Source organism: Nicotiana attenuata, unplaced genomic scaffold (assembly GCF_001879085.1).
Source record: "Nicotiana attenuata strain UT unplaced genomic scaffold, NIATTr2, whole genome shotgun sequence".
NCBI lineage: Eukaryota > Viridiplantae > Streptophyta > Magnoliopsida > Solanales > Solanaceae > Nicotiana > Nicotiana attenuata.
Genome location: NW_017672698.1, coordinates 56,202 through 62,722, shown reverse-complemented (window position 1 = coordinate 62,722; position 6,521 = coordinate 56,202).

The window sequence follows — 6,521 nt, the reverse complement described above, 5'->3', positions numbered from 1 at the left end:
TCTCTCTCTCTCTCTCTCTCTCTCTCTCTCTCTCTCTACTGCAATGTGAAGGAGCTCCAAAATATCAGCCCAAGATCTCTCTCAAAGTTATCCTAGGGTTCAAGACCAAATACATAAGTTGGTATGGTGATTTCTCTCTTGGAAGATCAAGATCACCTAGTTATCTCTCTACTTTGTTGTTTGGGGTAAAGAGCTTATTTAAGCTTGAAGTAAAGCTTAGTTGGATGAGTGTTCTTACTGGCAAGGTAAGGTTTAACTTCTCTTCTATGTAAGATCATCTATGTATATCTAGTTGATTTGATAAAGGAAACTTGTAAAGTAAGTTGAACTTCATGTTGAAGTGTTGTAGTTGTTGGACCATTTTGGAGTTGAATTCTTGATGTTTTATGGCTGGAAATCAGTAGAAATAACTTAGAATACTATTGATATTATGGTTGATATGTTTGGAAGAAGAGAAGACTTGGAAATTGCAAGTAGAATTTGGTTGTTGGGTGAGATGGTGTGGACTGTTTTGGTGATGTATTGTAATGAATATGAGGTTAGATATTGATATATATGTTTGTTGAAATTCTGGACATGTTGGTCTTGTTGTTTGATTTGAGTAAAATGAAAAGAATAAGGGGAGGTGCTGTCCAAAATTTCGTAGACGAGCTAGTCGCACATTTGTGTTGAGTTCTTGCTTCCGTAAGCTTAACAATGGTCCCTTATTTTCTGTTGTAGATTGATGTACTAACAGGCTGAACCATCGTCGTGTGGTTAGGTAAACGACAAAGGTATGTTAAGGCTACCCCTTCTTTCCTTTTGGCATGATTCATACGACACAAACGAAACGAGCAATCGTACAACTATCATAAATACCTCTATTCATAGAAGCACTAGGGGTGCCTATGTTATTGATTCCCCATGTGTCTTATTATTATATCTTCTGTTCATGGGTCTCAGAAAAATATGTAGTTGATAAAGTTTATCCGAAGGCATATTGATCTTATGACATTCCGACAGATCTTATTGAATTACTTCTTATGCATTGCATTCATTTATACATGTAATATTGACTCATGACCACATGGCATTATATACGCATATATTATATGTATATGGGGTATGGGGAAAGTTTATGGTGTTATATACGCACCACCACCTGATCAGCTGGTATACATTGATGATTTCGCCCACAATCACCGAGATGATATGATAGGATGCCCTCAGAGGCTTGATGATGTTATGTACGCATATACCTATGCATGGTATGACATTTTTACACATATCCATGACATAATAAATGTTTCATGATTCACAAAGCTATTCAGACTTACAGGTGGAGTCTTTTACTCCATGTTTCTTTCATGTCTATTATATACTACTTTTCATGCCTTACATACTTGGTACATTATTTTTACTGATGTCCCTTTTGCCTGGGGACGCTGTGTTTCATGCCCGCAGGTCCCGATAGATATTTTTCCAATCTTCCAAGTAGGCTATTAGCTCAGCGGAAGCTGTTGGTGCACTCCATTTGCTCCGGAGTTGCCTGTTTGGTCCGTATAATTTGGATATGTAGTGATTGGTATGGCGAGGCCATGTCTCGACCTTTATGACATTTATGTATTCTTAGAGGCTTGTAAACAGATGTCATGTATATGGATACTTGTATGGCCTTGTCGACCTATATTTTCAGTTTACAAATGATCATGTCGGTCGTATAGGCCTGTATGTCACATGTATAAGTTTGTACATCATGTTGGGTCATCCTATATCGAGTGTTCCCTTATGCTTATTCTGGTCATTCATGACGGCTTTTCGGTTCAATGGCCCATGATAGTATGATAAGAAGGATACGTTACGTTGGTACTCAGTTGAGTTAGGCACCGGGTGCTCGTCGCTCCCATTCGGTTTTGGTCGTGACAAAGGTGGTATCAGAGCAGTTCTGTCCTAGGGAATCTAAATGATATGTCTAGTAGAGTCTTGTTTATGGGTGTGTTTTGCATCACACTTATAAGAGGGAGGCTACAGGGCATTTAGGATTGTTACTCTTTCTTCTTACTCTAGATCATCTGGTATAGCTCATTTGTAATAATTCAAACTCCTAAAATCTATTTTATTCGTAAGACAGTTGGTAAAAGATTGCATGTCGTTGTGGAAGAGTTGAGTCATAGGAACTCGATTTTGCATCATGCTTATGATGAGTAAATGTAAAGTCTTCAGTAGATCATGTATGTATTAAGACATGTAAGCTTCTTGATAAGGATCGCTAAGGTATGAATATCTATCCACCCATATGGTAAAAAGAAATATGAGAATCAGAAGGTAGATACAAGTTTCACCAAGTAAAAGAAGCAAGGTGAAGAAGGGTACGAGGTACCTAATTAATGAAGATTATCAGTATTTACAATATAGGCAGAGAAATATAAGTATTTTGAGTTACCTTCAACAGTAACAGAGGTATGTACAATCGATCACACCCATCTCAGTTATGCCCTATGGGAGCTAACAGATATAGTATAAGAGAAGGACGGGATGTCAGGATCCAGCTGAGGTTAGAGTAATCCAAAATGGTGGATGGATTGTTAGCGTTACCTGACATTTCCGAAGGATATTGCAAACGTGGTAATAGTGCTCCTTGTGAGACACCCAGATGATGCACTCTAGAATAGTACAGTTAGATATCAATACTATCATGCTCATAAAATTCAGAAGATAGGCACTGGAATCCTAGAAGGGATAAATATTTACCCTAGTATGGCTCCCGTCCCTAGCCAAGAGAGAATGTTAGGCGACCCGAAGAGCCAGTGGATGGAGCATAGGGAGCTAAAAGCAAAAGAATGTTTTGTTGAAGCTTTCAGAATAAAGTGATATAGAGAAATATTAGCAGGAGAATAAGAAGAGCGTAAATGAAGCATTATGAGTAAGATGTAATAAATGAGTGATAATGATAATTCAAAATATGACATGATGACAGAGTCTATAGTCAAGTTAAGGGAAGACAATAGGAGATGGGCCTTGAAATAATAAAAGAGCATAAGCCATAAGTCATATCCTCATTTTGAGAAGTAAGTGGTGGCTCCAATGTGATTACCACAAGGAAAAAATTAGATCCCGGAGTAATAGAAATCACTATGGGCTAGTGAACAAGATAAACAGAACATGAATTAGGGACCGAAGGGTTTGATAATAGTTGGCATTGTGAGAACTTTAGAGACCGGGTTCCGCCCATAATATAATGGACAAAAGAAGAACAACCTTTAAAGGCCATTCAGAAAGACGCTTCTCTAAAGCATCCATTGTGAGCAGAGTTAAGCTTAAGGGACTAAGTGTGCGAGTTACACTAGGTGTCACCCTCATGAGTAAGAAATTTTGTTATCCTTGGTACAGAAGGGTTACCGCAAGGCGAGTAAGAGTCAGTGAAGATGTGAAAAGACGCCAAAGATGAAGAGAGGGGGGAAGATGGTGTGGTATGGTATTAACTAAGAGTTATATGGTTCAGATAACTATGGAGTAGTAAAGGGAAAATGCAATAAAAATAAGAAAGGAATGATATTGCACTTATTCAAATCCCACAGATAGGTTACGACTCCAGAAAATTACGCAAGCACAATGGCAGGGAGAGGCAGTAAGGGTTCTCTCCCAGATGTTATTGATAAATAAGTGCGAATGAACACTTGATATATAAGGAGCCGGTGCGAGAGGAACGTTTAGACAAAGAGAATAACCCAATAGAGATTACGTAAAATATAGATATGAGAACGGATTAACGAGTAGTTAGTAGTTGATTCAATAAGAGTCTAGTTACGGATAGACAAGAGGTTACAGACAAATCAGCAGATCGTGCAAGATAAACATAGTAAAACCCAATATAGTGAATTCAGCCTCGCAGTTATGACATTGTAATCCTTGTGATATATTCAGATAGGAGTTGGGGTAGTTAAAGGTATCGTATGGGTGTTACGAAAATAAAAGAGAGTGCCACTGGGAAGACAGTCAAAATATCAGTTTAGAAGCAACCCTACAAGCACAAAGGCGTGGAGGTAAGTAACTACGGATAATTATAGGTGAGGAAGAACATCAAAAATTCCATCGAGTGTACGATGTGATAAGCTCGCAGCTTTACAAGAGTCAGAGGGTCCTCCCTAAGTACTACAATGAAAGACTATCTGAGGAAATAAGGAAGAAGGCTTCAACCTAAGCATAGTAACTTGAAGAAGAAATGGTCATGTAAAAACAGTCTCACTACAACATTGTATGCACTCCATAAGAAGTGGCACCTACCGTGGCTAATGGACGAGAGGTAAAATCAAAAGTAATATTCGATATCATATGAGTTGCACAAAAATTCCAACATGCGTGGGACCTAAGATAAGCTAAGTATGCACGCAACAAAGGGGCAGGAAGACCAGGAAAAGTAACTGCTTACGTTTAAAGAAAGTTAAGAAGGAACGAAAGAAATTATTCAATCAATGATCCAGAGTTAGTTACGTTATGAATGAACTTAAGATTTCGGAGTATTATCCATGCAGCATATATGTTGACATTCATACAGTCGTAGAAGACTCAGGTATAAGTTAAAAGAAAGAATTGAGTCAGGTCATAGACAAAGGATTGAATTTAGAAGATTGTATCATGGATATTCCACAGCATCCATGAAAGACTAAAGTATAACTAATACCATGAGCCGTAGATCGGAAGCTAGCTTAAGCCTACATAAAGGATGATCAGAGGGAAGAGGAAACTAAAGAGTTACATCAACTAAGTAAATCAGGAGTCTGGTTATTGGACCCAGAAAATTATAGAAATCGTGATTGAGAACATTGCAGAATCACTCTTAATATCAGAGGTACAAGAGAGATAGACTAGTAAAGCAGCCATATTCTATAATGGCTCTACGATAAAGCCAGTTAGAAGAGTACCAGCCTCATAAGAAGTCAGTATGAAGCTCCTACCGGATTGTGTATGCACCAGAGCTGCAAGTATTATAATAGAGCTTCAAGTTGTGGATGTGAATTATACCTATGTGGAAGGGAGGTTATGAAAGAGAAAGAAGATGTGATGCGAGATTTGAAGGTAAATAAGGTAAAGATACTCAAGTGCAGAAGGCTATGAATTGTCCAAACTTCAGATACAAGGCTAGAAGCACTAGGATTCAGTATCCAGGAATGATAGAGGCGTCGTCAGTGGCATATCTTCCAGCCTATGGTTTCTAGGTACCAAGAGGTCTAGTTAAGAGAGTAAAGTAGAGTTAGAGACGAAGTTATGTCTCACTTGACGTTCTAGAATAACATAAGGAAATCTATTGTGCAAGCAAGTTAAAGGAAGGTTGCGAGTAGTATAAATAGATATGTGTAGGTCGCAAGCTAAAGTATGATAGAGCGACAAGGTTTTAGGAAGACAGGAGTAAGGATAAGAAAAAGCGAGTGAGATGGTGACAAGAATAGGTAAGGCCTCTAGATTAAGCCCATCAAAACAAGAGAGTTGATGGTTTCCATAAGTAATAGAATGCTCAGTATAGCATGAATGAACTCAGAGGAGTCTAAGACTAGGAGCATTTAGAAGAGATGGAATGTATTCCTAGTAGTAGAATAAGGGTGTAATTGTGATAGATAAGAGAATGATGTGTAGGCCTTCGATTGAGTAATGATTCATAGAGAAGGGATTTCATGAATTGCATGGGATTAGAATACCCCCCCCCCCCCCATAAGATGAACCACATAGGGATGCCATGAAATACGGTTATTGAAGTATAGTATCGCCACTAGGTGGATCAGGAAAATCACTTCAAATTTTCCTCGATGCAACGTGAGCCCTAGTGACAATGTATTACGTAAGAGGTTTCAAGTTATCAGTGGTAGATTATAGATCAACATTGAGGTGAATCAATAATGGATGGATAAAAGTTACAAAGTATGAGATGAGATTAGACTTTCATTCTTAAGATGAACAGTAAAGAGGAAGCATTAAAGGACACAGATTTATACATATAGGATAAGCAATGAGAGTAACCTAGAGTTTGGTTGCAAACCTCAGTAAAGATACACCGAAGTAAGAGTTATGGTAGAGTATGACCTACTTAGATGTAGTAAAGCCATACACTCCCAGAGGGACACCTTGGCATAATTCTGTATATGATCGCAAAGTGAGTCCTAGAGATTGGCTAAAAGCTGGAGGAAAAAGGATAGAAGAGTCGCATAGGCGCACATACAAGGACAAAGTCGTATAGACTGCATGATAGAAGGTAGCAATAGTTACGAGATTGGAAGAATTCCGACCACATGTCGTGGGTGTGAGAAAGAGGCCTAAATCGGAGAATGCCCTGGCCTTTGATTTATTCACAAAACAATTGCCTAGATGGAAAGGAGAGTACTAAAGTATTCGCAAGAGCTATAGGTTATGAGAATGATAAGTGCATCAGTCAACATTCGAGGACGAATGTTCCAAAGGGGGGAATGATGTTACACCCATGCTTTCGTACGTGAAAATATGTTACAAGTCAATTGATGTAAGCTCGCAAATGAGATTCCCTTTGAAAGTAT